This window comes from Phyllobates terribilis, unplaced genomic scaffold (assembly GCF_046119375.1).
Source record: "Phyllobates terribilis strain yellow unplaced genomic scaffold, ASM4611937v1 Scaffold_11__3_contigs__length_659146591, whole genome shotgun sequence".
In the NCBI taxonomy this organism is placed as follows: Eukaryota; Metazoa; Chordata; class Amphibia; order Anura; family Dendrobatidae; genus Phyllobates; species Phyllobates terribilis.
In genome coordinates this window covers 209,439,112-209,454,224 of record NW_027362771.1, presented here as the reverse complement: position 1 = coordinate 209,454,224, position 15,113 = coordinate 209,439,112, and the positions used below count along the sequence as shown (strand labels likewise).

Below are 15,113 nucleotides of genomic sequence, written 5' to 3'. Positions count from 1 at the left end.
CCGGGAGGAGAAGACCCAGAGTACAGTCCGGCCTCTGTGCACTGAAATCTAATTAGCATGGAACTTCAAATGGTGATTAAAGAAAAACCACAAAATGGATTTCTTCACCAAAAGTATCGATGTAATCAGTATTACAGCTATGTATTTACTTTATATTACAAAATCATGCCGACAGGTTATCTTTAATTTGACCATAGGCTTCTAATACTGTAGCTGCTAGCTAAACACTTGTTTGACTGGCACCTATTTTACACTACTCAATCATAAATATGGTGGAAAGGGGATAACTCACTGTCAGAGGACTTTATCTATTCTGGAAAGAAAAAGAATAAATATGTTAATGCTTGAGTGGCTCCTATACACGTCAAATGATTGACTGACAATGTATATCATCAGCTGTATGGGTATTCCTGTAGTAAGAAAAACATTTGGCTGCCACAGAGATATCTTGGCTGTGGTCCATTGTTTTTTAATATATTTCTCTTACCAGTAATTGAGACACCATGTTGGTTTCTCTAAACAACCTTTATTGAGTTTTGTATTTTAATTGTACAAATATTTAGATACCAACACTTCTGTAACTTGGTCATCAGCCAATATCTGTATGGATTTCTTAGCTGTAGAATATATTTTATTTTGATTCTTTTAAATGTGAATGAGCTTGATTCTACCATTACCATGTTCTGCAATTTCTCTACACCATAAACTTATTTCACAAATAATACTTCAAAGTTATGTATCCTCCAATGTTATTCATCTATTTGAATACTCTCTGCGTTAGGTACTAATGTAATTATTAATTAGATTCTAGGAATATGCAAGAAAATCAGATTCAATTGTATAGCCAATTTGTTTAGTGGCACTTATCTTTATTGTTGACAGACAATAATGACAGCAAACAAGAAACCAGCCGCAGCCACTGATGGAAGGAAAGCAGGGTAATACAATATAAATATTATTGTAAACACTTACAAAAAATTAACTATCGGTCATCAGTTACAGCTCCTAGCATCCTTCGTTCATTCTTTTACTCTTATACTATATACATTTTGACAGAAAATAAAAATTAAAAGTATTGCATGAAGAAAATAAATAGACCATAAGAAAATGATAAACACTGGTGGTCACATAGAAGTAAAATAACTAGTATATTCTGACTTTACCAATCTGCACATTTAAGTTCATAAGGGTTACTAATAGATATACACTAAAGGCCCCTAATGTACAATGTTTAATTATAGTTAATACCATCTAGAGAGCACCATTGGTATTATTTATATCAGGGACCAGAAATTTCTATGACTTTTATTGATTTTTTATGATAAAGTAGAACAACAGGTATGCATATGCAAAGCATATGCAAAACGGGTGTTAGATAAGGGATAATGATATCCTTAAATTTGTGAAAACATTAAAACAGACACGTAAAGTGAATAATGCTTATTATTTTGTGACTCTGGCACATATCAAGAAATGGGATATATTGGGCAGTAAACAGCAGTTCTTCAAGTTGATGTTGTAGGCATGAAAAATAAACAAGATTAAGAATGTGACACTGAAAAGTGTCAAATTGTACTGACTAGTTGACTGGGTCAGAGCATCTCCAAAATAACAATACTTATGATATGCTCCCAGTATTCAGAATTTATTACCTAACAAAAATTGTTCCAGGAAGTGCTACCAGTGAACCAGCATCAAGGCTGCGAGTGCAAAAAGTTAAATATGTATTCTTATGTTCTAAAATTTCTTTAGTTGGTAAAAATGAAACGCATGAAAGCAAGTTTTGAATTTGCTTGCTTTTTTATCTATAGTCATTTTTCCGCAATGAGAGCTGCCAGGAAAGCTTGCCGGCCGGTGGGTGCCGCTCTCTGGCGCCCCCTTACCTCTAAGGTCAGTCAAGGTACTGCACCTAGAGTAAGTAGTGCCAGGAAGCTGCCACCAGTGGGGGAAGACACTGTGGGGTGTGTGTTGTCCCTTACACGTCACCAATCCGTGACGCCACGAAACAGGCACAGCTCTCTGGCGCCCCCTCGCCTCTCAGGTCAGTCAAGGTACTGCACCTAGAGCGAGTGGTCGCCGGAGAGGCCGTCCTGTAGCCCACTGGGTATTTGAGGCCCTCTGCAGTGAGGGCGGTATATATATATTTCCCTGGCCTCGCCAGTAATATATATCCACACCCCCGACCGTCACTGCCAGCCTTCCTCAAATCCCCCCAGATGGTATGCTGCCACCAGTTCTCGTTTGATACAAGTCCGTTAAAAGACTGATATAGGGTCAGGAACCAACCCGGTAGCGTTTATGGCTTCAGGGAGGAGAACAATTACAGAACAAAAGAAACAGAACTATTACATTTTATATTTAATCAAAAAAGGGAGGCAGTGTTTAGGAAAAATATATACAAGGATGTTACAAAGGGGACATTAAAATACATAGGCAGTTACATAAAATAAACAGGAGGAAAGAGAAGATAAATTACTTACACTATACGATCGTGGAGACGATTCGATATAGGTGGAGGAAGGGCTCTCCAGATTATGCTGTTATTGAACAGGACCCGTTGCTTATAATTCTTATTCCCCCTGGCAATGAGTGCTTCTGTCTTCCCCCTAGATTACTTTATACCTAAGGAGAGACCTGGCCACACGCCCCTTCCGGTGACATCATGTGGGCCGGTCTTCAGCCTGTAGATTTTTATTAGAAATGCTGACTTTTGCGATAACTCATCGCTCGTTAATCGCAGAAGTTCGCAAACTACGCCATATTTTCCCTCATGATTTTATCTTTATTTTGACATCATGCATCACTTCGCTGCAGTCTGCTATTCCGGGGTTCTTGCACTACGGCCCCCCGATTGTTGGTTGCGGCCCTGGAAAGTGACCTTCATAAGCCGGGGCTGATTTGGTCACTACACATATGGGTCCCGTTACTGTCGGACCTATAGAACTCATATTATTTCATAACTAATATCGGAGTCAGTTTGTCTACAAACTTTCCTTTGAGGCTCGGGAACTAGTCTTCACAAGTACACGTAAATTAGTGCAAGCCTGCGGTTGTAATTACCCCCTGCTCTATCAGAGACAAGAGGCTTGGTTCCCTAACGAAGTTTTAACACTCTTCCCTGGCCGTGTGTGAATAACTATTTATCAGCCGTGCGTTAATTGGGGCTTGGTGCCGGCAGAAGGAGTGGGTGAGGGAGGGGGTGAACATGTGTGTCACGCAGATGGAAGGACATTTTCCTGATATTAATATTTTCTAATATTCCTGACATCTCCCCCTCTTTGAGGTGGCATAAGGGGTGATTTACAGATTGCCCCTTGAGCCCACCTCCTGGCCCACCCTTCCTGCTGATCCGACAAGCCGCAGATTCACTTGCCCACCAACCTGAGGGTCCCGCTTTCCGATCACCCTGACCGGTTTGGGATACATTTTCTCCACACCTCTGACAGGCTATGGGTACCTTCCTCCCATACTCCTGACAGACAGGGGAACACACTTTCCTGTTACCTCGCCTGGTTATGCGGCCTACCTTTTTACCTGTCATCTTCTTTACCTTGAGAGCTGTGCTCTCTAAGGGGGAGCTATGACCGGCCATGTCACAGTCCGTCGTGACACTGGTCGTTGGCACGGGACCACTTTCCCTATGATCCCCGTGTTTCTCCCCATCCTTCCACATCACCCCTGGAGCTGTGCTAGTCATGGGGCAGCTGACCATGTTACCATCTGGTGTGACACTGGTCACCTGCATGGGACTACCTGCTTCCTTGTGTCCGTGCCTGCTCCCCTTGCCCCTAGCACTTATGCTGGCTCGCTTTAGGGGATCCTCAGCAGCATCACCCCGTGGGGTGAGGTGGCTGAGTTCTCCTTTATCACAACACACACTTTTATTAGATATCACATTGACATTACTGACAGTTGTATTACATGACATATCAGAACTGGGAGGGTTGCCAGGAATGTATCGGGCAACCAACCGTCCCAGATAAGTTCCCAATAGCACATTAGTGGGGAGATTCTCCGACACCCCCACTTCCCTTAACCCCCTCCCCGCACCCCAGTCCAGGAAAACTCGGGCCATCGGTATGCGACGGCGGACACCCCCAAACCTGGTGACAGTCAGGGTCTTCCCAGGAATGAGTTCCTCTGGTAACACAAACTCAGGGCGGATTAGGGTGCGTTCTGCGCCAGTGTCCTTAAGGCCGACAGTGACTGTGTTTCCCACGGTAACAGGTTGTAAGTTCTCCCGGGCCCGGCCAACCGCCCCACCCACAAAAAGAATGGCTGCAGTAGGTCCTGGGGCCTCAGGTGTGGGGTTCATCTTCTGCCTCTCCGGGCAGACAAGGCTGATGTGACCCGTTTGGTCACAAGTATAGCACTTACGGGAGTTAAATGCAGTCCAGGTGCTGGAAGATGGGGCAGACCCTGCTGAGGGCCGGCTGGCTGGAACACTGGGGGTGGTCGTCGGCTTACCCCCTTTCCAGCTGGCGGAGGCTGACTTCCGCACCTCTGGTGTGCAGTTGGCCTCATAGGTATCCGCAATCTGGGCTGCTTTGGCGGCTTCTTTCGGCTCCCGGTCAAGCACAAATTGTCTCACTTCCACTGGGCAAAGACGGAAAAACTGGTCCTTCACCACCAGATCCGTCAGGTCCTCGAAGGTGGTGACTCACAGTCCTCGGATACACTGCTCAAAGTTGGTTCGGAGCCCGTCTACCACATCGCTGTAGGTGTCATGTGGTCCACGTTGGAGGGCTCTGAACTTTTTCCGGTAAACCTCCGGGGTCAACTGATACTTTTTTATCAGGGCCTGCTTAACTGCCTCACAATCTCCATCTTGTTCTCGAGGAAGGGAAGCAAACACCTCCAAGGCTTTTCCTCGGAGTCCTGGGGTTAAATATCTCGCCCACTGGCTTGGGGGCAACTGATATTGCCTGCAGGCCTTTTCAAAGCCTCGCAGAAATGTGTCCAAGTCCCCATCCTTTTCCATCACAGGGAAGTGGTCAGGACGCGGTTTAAACCAGTTGGTGCTGTTGGACTCACGGGCCTGCGTAGAGGGCGACTCCTGCTGAATCCGGGCTAGCTCCAGCTGGAGTTGTCGGTCAGCTTGTCGCTCAGCAGCCTCTCAGTCAGCTTGGGCTTGTCGCTCCTCTCGGTCAGCAGCTTCTCGGTCAGCTTGGGCTTGTCGCTCCGCTTCGACCTGTTGCTCTGCTCGCTCCTGGAATTTCAGGATCAGCTGCAGTCGTCCGTCACTATTGTCTGCTGCAAGCAGCTCCAAGGCCATCTGCAGGTGGGGGTCCACACTACCCTGGTTGTGGGTATGGCTGGCAATCACAGGTGGGACCCCTGCAGCAGCGCCATCCGGGCCTTGGCTGGCCGCCCCATCATCAGGGCTCTGCTGTTGGATGGGCTCTGCAGCACCTTGTAACAGTTCAGCAATCATTTGGGCCTTGGTTTTGCCCGTGGGGTCAATCTGCCTCAGCTCACATCGGGCAGTGAGAGTGTCCTTCGTCTGTTGGTGATACCAGGGCTCTCCACGTGTAGCCATTATTGCCAAATAAAAGATAGGATAGAAAAACAAGACAAGGGGAGGGGATGCAACTGCTACACGTATAGTAATGTCCCAGATAAAAAATATTAAAACACTGAGTCTGATTTCTTAAAACTCTGCACAGAATTCTCGCAAGAAACGTGCAAGTTTTCAGGGACCGGAATAATTGGCACTGATGTTCTGTAATATCCCATCGCTGCCACCAATTTGTCAGGAAAGCTTGCCGGCCGGTGGGTGCCGCTCTCTGGCTCCCCCTTACCTCTCAGGTCAGTCAAGGTACTGCACCTAGAGTAAGTAGTGCCAGGAAGCTGCCACCAGCAGGGGAAGACACTGTGGGGTGTGTGTTGTCCCTTACATGTCACCAATCCGTGACGCCACGATACAGGCACGGCTCTCTGGTGCCCCCTCGCCTCTCAGGTCAGTCAAGGTACTGCACCTAGAGCGAGTGGTCGCCGGAGAGGCCGTCCTGTAGCCCACTGGGTATTTGAGGCCCTCTGCAGTGAGGGCGGTATATATATATTTCCCTGGCCGTGCCAGTAATATATATCCACACCCCCGACCGTCACTGCCAGCCTTCCTCAAATCCCCCCAGATGGTATGCTGCCACCAGTTCTCATTTGATACAAGTCCGTTAAAAGACTGATATCGGGTCAGGAACCAACCCGGTAGCGTTTATGGCTTCGGGGAGGAGAACGATTACAGAACAAAAGAAACAGAACTATTAAATTTTATACTTAATCCAAAAAGGGAGGCAGTGTTTAGGAAAAATATATGCAAGGATGTTACAAAGGGGACATTAAAATACATAGGCAGTTACATAAAATAAACAGGAGGAAAGAGAAGATAAATTACTTACACTATACGATCGCGGAGACGATTCGATATATGTGGAGGAGGGGCTCTCCAGATTATGCTGTTATTGAACAGGACCCGTTGCTTATAATTCTTATTCCCACCTGGCAATGAGTGCTTCTGTCTTCCCCCTAGATAACTTTATACCTAAGGAGAGACCTGGCCACACGCCCCTTCCGGTGACATCATTTGGGCCGGTCTTCAGCCTGTAGATTTTTATTAGAAATGCTGACTTTTGCGATAACTCATCGCTCGTTAATCGCAGAAGTTCGCAAACTACGCCATATTTTCCCTCTTGATTTTATCTTTATTTTGACATCACGCATCACATCGCTGCAGTCTGCTATTCCGAGGTTCTTGCACTGCGGCCCCCCTATGTTGGTTACGGCCCTGGAAAGTGACCTACATAATCCGGGGCTGATTTGGTCACTACACATATGGGTCCCGTTACTGTCGGACCAATAGAACTCATATTATTTCATAACTAATATCGGAGTCAGTTCGTCTACAAACTTTCCTTTGAGACTCGGGAACTAGTCTTCACAAGTACACGTAAATTATTGCAAGCCTGCGGTTGTAATTACCCCCTGCTCTCTCAGAGACAAGAGGCTTGGTTCCCTAACGAAGTTTTAACACTCTTCCCTGGCCGTGTGTGAATAACTATTTATCAGCCGTGCGTTAATTGGGGCTTGGTGCTGGCAGAAGGAGTGGGTGAGGGAGGAGGTGAACATGTGTGTCATGCAGATGGAAGGACACTTTCCTGATATTAATATTTTCTAATATTCCTGACAAGAGCTTTATACTTTCATAGTGTACAGCTGGTTTCCATGCAGCTTAGCCACTACTGCCTGCCAGACAGTGGTTAAGTGGTCGAGTGTGTCAAGTGTGCACAGTAGGGAAATTCCTTGTGAGGAATTTTCTCATGCAGCACTGGTGCAGTAAGTGAGGTCACTGGAGCCTATCAGCTGATCATCAGGTGATTGAACTCCAGTGACCTCACTTCCAGCAGCTCAGTGCCCACTGACAGGAGTGATTACACTCCTATCAGTGTATAGCGTGCTGCCCAGTGATTGCTGATGTGACTGCTCTAGAAGTGTCATGGGACACTGGATAATGTTATCACAGCACACAGGTGAGGAATGTGGTTGATTTTTATTTATTTTTTTTACTAGTGACAATGGCTTCAGCACATTTAGTGTTAGGTGAGTATACAGTGATTTTTATTTTTAAATAAATTATTAAAACCATGTGTAATTTTATTTTGAATAAAAGACTTTATTCTGGCCAAGTCTTTAATTCAAAAACTTTACTACTGGCTTAGTAATGGGGGTGTCTTATAGACGCCCTCCATTACTAACCTGAGCTTCATGTCAGCTGCCAATACAGGGCTGACATGAACCCCAACCATTTTACCCCACTTGCCTCCACACAAGGGCAAGTTTGAAGAGCAGAATCTAAGCTTTGGAGGGGGCCAGGATCCATGATCTCTTCCCTGGCTATTAATATCAGACCACAGCTGTCTGCCTTGCCTTTGCTGGTTAGATTTTATAGGGGGACCGTACGTCAATTTTTTTCTGGGGTCTTCTTCTAATCTAGCCAGTAAAGGCTAAGCAAACATCTGTGGGCTGTTATTAATAACCAGGGAACATTTTTGGCTAATGGCCCCTTCTCCAGCCCCCAGTGGTTGGTTTTCCTTCTGCTGGTTATGAAAATGATGCGGGAGCCCAAGCCATTTTTTTATTTTAAAGGTATGTGCCCACGATCCGGATGTAGCAGCGCTTTGGAAGCAGCATATTTTTGCTGCATCCAAAATGCTGCATTCTATTGAACGCAGGTAAATCCACATGTGTTCATTGAACCATTCAATACATTCTAGTGGTCAAATTTCTGTTGCGGAGACTAGCAAGAGAGTTTTACATTCTGTGGTCCTGAAAGACGCGCCGCATGTCATTGTCCTTGGGTGATCCGCGGCCTCAGCTGCACGTATAGTGGACATGGGATTTCTAGAGATCCCATCCACTATGCTGTAACATCTGGCCGCTGCGGGTTTGACTCTGCATAAATACACAGCGTGAAATCGGCAGCATTTCCTGAATTGAAATTTCTGCAATCAAATACTGAACGTGCGCATATAACCTAAAAAGTATGACAATCTGTAAGATGTCAAAGCAACAGAGCATTATGTGAAGGCTCATGCGACAACGCAAATAGCGCAAAATGATGTTAGCCCACTCTCTGATGTTTATGCAATGTGAGAAATTCTGTCCTGCAAGTTTTTTTTTAGGGCGGACTCCAAATTGAATAAGAAAATGTTAGAATTTCAGGAAATTCAATTCAAACACGATCCTCTGCGGATCAAACGCACATCTCTAATTGCTTTCATGCTTCTTATAGTATGCCACATGAGACTATACCTTCTTCTGGAGATGGTATTGTAAACTTTAGTTGTAAATCATATTCTTCTATAAGACAATGGGTATTTTCCAAGCCAGCCTTTCAAAAAAGTCATACTAGTTCAATCCTTTTCTATCTCTGCTGCCATGAACATGAACATTTACTGTTCTTACAAAGACATGTCGGTCATGTCTTCAGCTTTCTTTCTATTTTTTTGGGATGAAAGGTCTGACCTTGAAATTAAGTCTCTAGGATATACACTCCTAGGAAGATTGTCAAGATTGTCTTGAAGTTTTCTCTGCTTTTTAAACACTTACCAAGATTTGACATACAGTTACGTCATATGTCTGCTGCTTGTCTCACTGCATATGATGGCTGAGTTATGCAGCCATAATTTGCCTCAAACATCAGCTCATGGAATGGGGGTGCACTATTCTAACTGCCCAACAGTGCCAATGTCATGATGGTCCTTCTGTGAATTCCATCTTCTGGCTTGTATTTATCACCACTCTTTTCCTCAATTAAAAAATAAAATAACATTTTAGAAAAATCTTCAAATTGTCTCTTCAGTGAGAAAGAGGACCAGAACTCTAGTGCCACCAACAGGAAGTAGCAATCTTAAAGGTCAATAGTGACCTTTAACCCCTTAAGCCCCGAGGGTGATTTGCACGTTAATGACCAGGCCAATTTTTCCAATTCTGACCACTTGTCACTTTATGAGGTAATTACTCTGGAACGCTTCAACGGATCCCCCTGATTCTGAGACTGTTTTTTCGTGACATATAGTACTTCATGATTGTGGTAAAATTTCTTCGATATTGCTTGCGTTTATTTGTGAAAAAAACGGAAATTTGGCGAAAATTTTGAAAATTTAGCAATTTTCAAAATTTGAATTTTTCTGCCCTTAAATCAGAGAGATATGTCACACAAAAGAGTTAATATATAACATTTCCCACATGTCTACTTTACATCAGCACAATTTTGGAACCCAAATTTTTTTTTGTTAGGGAGCTATAAGGGTTAAAAGTTGACCAGCGATTTCTCATTTTTCCAACAAAATTTACAAAACCATCTTTTTAGGGACCACATCACATTTGAAGTCACTTTGAGAGGTCTTTATGACAGAAAATACCCAAAAGTGACACCATTCTAAAAACTGCACCCCTCAAGGTGCTAAAAACCACATTCAAGAACTTTATTAACCCTTCAGGTGCTTCACAGGAATTTTTTGAATGTGGAAGAAAAAAATAAACATTTAACTTTTTTCACAAAAATGTTACTTTAGACCCAATTTTTTTATTTTCACAGGGGTAACAAGAAAAAATAGACCCCAAAATTTGTTGTGCAATTTCCCCTGGACACGCAGATACCAAATATGTGGGGAAAAAACACTGTTTGGGCGCACGGCAGGGCTCGGAAGGGAAGGAGCGCCATTTGACTTTTTGATTGTAAAATTTTCTTGAATAATTAGCGGACACCATGTTGTGTTTGGAGAGCCCCTGTGTGCCCAAACATTGGAGTTCCCCCACAAGTGACCCCATTTTGGAAACTAGACCCCTCAAGGCACATATCTAGATGCATAGTGATCACTTGGAACCCCCAGGTGCTTCACTAATTGATTTGTAAAAGTGAAAAAGTGAAAAAAAAACACTTTTTCATTTTTATGAATCAATTTGTGAAGCACCTGGGGGTTCCAAGTGCTCACTATGCATCTAGATAGGTGCCTTTGGGGGTCTAGTTTCCAAAATGAGGTCAATTGTGGGGGAGCTCCAATGTTTGGGCACACAGGGACTCTCCAAATGCAACATGGTATCCGCTAACAAATTGTCGGCTGAAATTGTTAGCGGACACCATGTTGCGTTTGGAGAGCCTCTGTGTGCCCAAACATTGGAGCTCCCCCACAAGTGACCCCATTTTGGAAACTAGACCCCCCAAGGCACCTATCTAGATGCATAGTGAGCACTTGGAACCCCCTAGGTGCTTCACAAATTGATTCGTAAAAATGAAAAAGTGTTTTTTTTCTTCATTTTTTCATTTTTTACGAATCAATTTGTGAAGCACCTAGGGGTTCCAAGTGCTCACTATGCATCTAGATAGGTGCATTGGGGTGTCTAGTTTCCAAAATGGGGTCACTTGTGGGGGAGCTCCAATGTTTGGGCACACAGGGACTCTCCAAATGCTACATGGTATCCGCTAACAAATTGAATGGAAAATTGGCTCAAATTGTTAGCGGACACCATGTTGCATTTGGAGAGCCCCTGTGTGCCCAAACTTTGGAGCTCCCCCACAAGTGACCCCATTTTGGAAACTAGACACCCCAAGGCACCTATCTAGATGCATAGTGAGCACTTGGAACCCCCAGGTGCTTCACAAATTGATTCGTAAAAATGAAAAAGTGAAAAAAAAAAACCTTTTTCATTTTTATGAATCAATTTGTGAAGCACCTGGGGGTTCCAAGTGCTCACTATGCATCTCTATAGGTGCCTTGGGGGGTCTAGTTTCCAAAATGGGGTCACTTGTGGGGGAGCTCCAATGTTTGGTCACACAGGGACTCTCCAAATGCAACATGGTATCCTCTAACAAATTGTCGGCTCAAATTGTTAGCGGACATCATGTAGCTCTCCAAACGCAACATGGCGTCCGCTAACAATTTGAGCCGATTTTCCATTCAATTTGTTAGCGGACACCATGTCACGTTTTTAGAGCCCGTGATGTGCCTAAACAGTAGAGCTCCCCCACAAGTGACCCTATTTTGGAAACTATACCCCTCAAGGATTTTATTAAGGTGTATAGTGAACATTTTGAACCCAGAGGTACGACACAGAATTTGTTTACATTAGGTCATCATATTGAATAAGTTGTCATTAGTCTTGAGCGCAAGTGCTCGCTACTTGAGTTTGCATTGGGTACTCAGGTATGCACCATGTACAGCGTGTGCTCAAGTGACATACTTGAGTCCCTGTTTCACGGTTATTAGACACCCAAAAAAAAACATGCGGGGATCGCTCGTGCATGGCAGGCAATCCCCGTAAAGTTTTTTTGGCCGTGAAGCATATGGGGCAGAGACTCGAGCATGTCACTCAAATACCCACGATACTCAATGCATACCAGAGCACCCGATGCAAACTCAAGTAGCGAGCACTTGCGCTCAACACTAGTCGCCATATCGTCATCTTTCTTTCATACTTTTGAAAAAAATCCCAACCCCATAACAACCCTAACCCCAACCCTAACCCCAACCCCAGCCCTAACCCTAGCACTACCCTAACCCTAGCACAACCCTAACCCTAGCACAACCCTAATCCTAGCACAACCCTAACCCCAATCCCAGCCCTAACCCTAGCCCAATCCTAACCCAAGAGTTTATTTTTTACGCCGTTCCTCGTGCGGTAGAAGTGATTAGACGACTTTATTCTTCGGGTCGGTGTGATTACAGCAATACCAGAATCATATGGGGCTTTTATGACTGACAGCTGTCACACACTAAAAGACGCATTTTTTGTAAAATCTAGTTTTTGCATCGCCATATTTTGAGAGCTATAATTTTTCCAGATTTTGGCAGATAGTCATGTGACGGCTCGTTTTTTGCGAGATGAGTTGACGTTGTTATTGGTGCCATTTTCAGGCTCGTGACATTTTTTGATCGCTTTCTATTCCGATTTTTGGGAGGCAGAATAAACAAAAACCAACAATTCAGGAATTGTTTTTTTTGTTTTTTTTTATTCTGTTCCGCGTGTGGTAAAATTGATAAGCCAGCTTTATTCTTCGGGTCAGTATGTTTACAGCGGTATCACATTTATATCGTTTTTCTATGTTTTGCACTTTTACATAATAAAAGCAATTTTATAGAAAAAAATATTTTTTAGCATAGCTTTATTCTGAGAGCTATAACTTTTTTATTTTTCGGCTGATGGAGCTGTATGTTGGCTTGTTTTTTGTGGGACGAGATGACGTTTTCAGTGGTACCATTTTTATTTATATTTGTCTTTTTGATCGCGTGTTATTCCATTTTTTGTTTGGCGGTATGGTGATAAAGGATTGTTTTTTGCTTCGTTTTTTTTTTTTTTTTTTACCGTGTTCACTGAAGGGGTTAACTAGTGGGACAATTTTATAGGTCAGGTTGTTCCGGATGCGTTGATACCAAATATGTGTACTTTTATTGTTTTTTTTGTTTTTTTTTTATAATAATATTTATTGATGGGTACATTATATTTTTATTTTTGGTGGATTATTTTTTTTATTTTTTTATTTATATGTTTGCAATTTTTTTTTTTTTCACTTTCTGAAAGTTTATATACTTTATTACTTTGTCCCACCCTGGGACTTTCACTTTTTTTTCTCTGATCGCCTGCATGGCACAGGAATGCAGCACCATCCCTGTGTCATGCAGGCTATCAGCGCTGGACAGGGAGAAGATTGTTTTCAGATGCACTGCGCATTTCCAAACAATCTTCCTGCTGTCTGGTGACCCGGATGTTGTCATGACGACATCGGGTCGTCATGGCAACACCCGGGAAGCCTTTGCAGACAGCGCTGGAAGCCGGAAGAGGAGGTGAGTATCTGCGATCACCTCCCCTTGCCCCCGCAATGCTGCGATTGACTTCGATCGACTTCGATCGCAGCATCGCGGGGGTTAATGTGCTGGGAGCGGTGCAGGACCGCTCCCTTCACATAGTATCGGGTGTCAGCTGTGACAATCAGCTGACACCCGGCGGCGATCGCGCCCGCACAGCCTTTGTGCGCGCGCGATCACCATGACGTACTAATACGGGTCTGGCTCTTAAGTCCCAGGGCACAGACGCGTATTAGTACGTCAGATGTTGTTAAGGGGTTAAACGAGCCTTATCACATGACTTAGGATATAAGCCAGAATCAGAAACTTAATTTGCAGACACTGTGTTTCGGGGTACTGTCCCTTGTCAGTGCAAAGTGTGAGATATGGTTTGGCTGGGTGAGAGGCATCAAACGGTATCTAAGGGGTAACATTTCTCCTTGTGGAGAGTGACATGTTAAGCATGTCATGGTGAGGAGACTTTTAAAGCCGCAATGCTCTTAAAACACATATGTGATATCTCAGCAAACATAAATTTCTGATCTGTCAAAATGTAAAATTAATTAACTCGATCGGTAAACAATGTAATGACTGAAAAATTGAAATGCCAGAATAGGAGTTTCTCGGTTGCCGCAACGCTGCGTGAGAGTGCAATGAGAGGCAATCAAAACATTGTATCTACCCCATCATTTTATAAAAAAAAACTGCTAAGGATTAGTGTTGAGCGAGTATGTTCTGTTCCGAGTATGCTCGGGCCGAGCTCCGAGTATTTACAGCTGCTCGGTGATATGTTTGAATCTCTCCCGTGTGCATGATTTGCAACTGCTTGACAGCTTTATTACATGTGAGGAAAGTGTAAGAAATAGACATTCCTCCCATGTATTAAAACTGTCAAACAGTCGCAAATCATGCACACGGGAGTGATTCAAACATATCACCGAGCAGCTGTAAATACTCGGAGCTCGGCCCGAGCATACTCGGCGAAAGGGTTAACAGAACATACTCGTTCAACACTACTAAGGATGCAAAATATAAGTCCTAACACAGCTCCATTGACTGGAAATTTAAATTGTTACGGGTCTCAGAAAATGGCGACACAAATAATTTTTTTTTTAATAATTTCTCAACTTTTATTCACCACTGAAATAAATTCAAATAACTATACATGTTTGGTATAACTGTAGTTGAATTGACCGGAAGAATCATATTTCCAGATCAATTTTACCATATAATGATCTCTGTAAATAAAAAAAAAACTCAAATACTCATATTGTTATGTTCTGCTACCAGAGCTAAGGAAAGAGAGGAGATCTGTCCCTACGATAGAACTCAGCTTAATCCCTACGATGTAACAGGGGACCTGATCCTGCGCTCAGACCTGCTAAAGTCCTAAGCTAGTCTGTACGGAGACCTATAGATGTGGGGAAGGAATCCCTACAAGTACTAAGGGCTGGGAGGAATATGGGACACCTCCTAACAGAAATAGTAGCAGACAGACGAACAAACAAAATATATAGAACAAAGAGGTCAGTAGACCAAGCAAACTAACAGAGCAAGACACAGAGCACAGGCTAGCTAGAAAGTAGATATACAATGAAGTCCAGCAAAGCCAGAAGGGCGGAGCAGGATTAAATAGGCCAACAAGGTCATGTGACCAGCAAAGGAAAAAAAACCTAAGAGCAAGGTTCTAACAGTACCCCCCCTTCTAAGAGGATCCTCCGGATCCCCTAGGACCAGGCTTATCAGGAAATCTCCTGTGAAACGCTCTGATAA

At 43.8% G+C, this 15,113-nt stretch overlaps 1 pseudogene; it reads right to left on the bottom strand.

Moving 5' to 3' along the window:
• Positions 1-308: 308 nt before the first annotated feature.
• Positions 309-15,113, bottom strand: part of LOC141167245 (uncharacterized) — a 52,351-nt pseudogene continuing 37,546 nt past the window's right edge.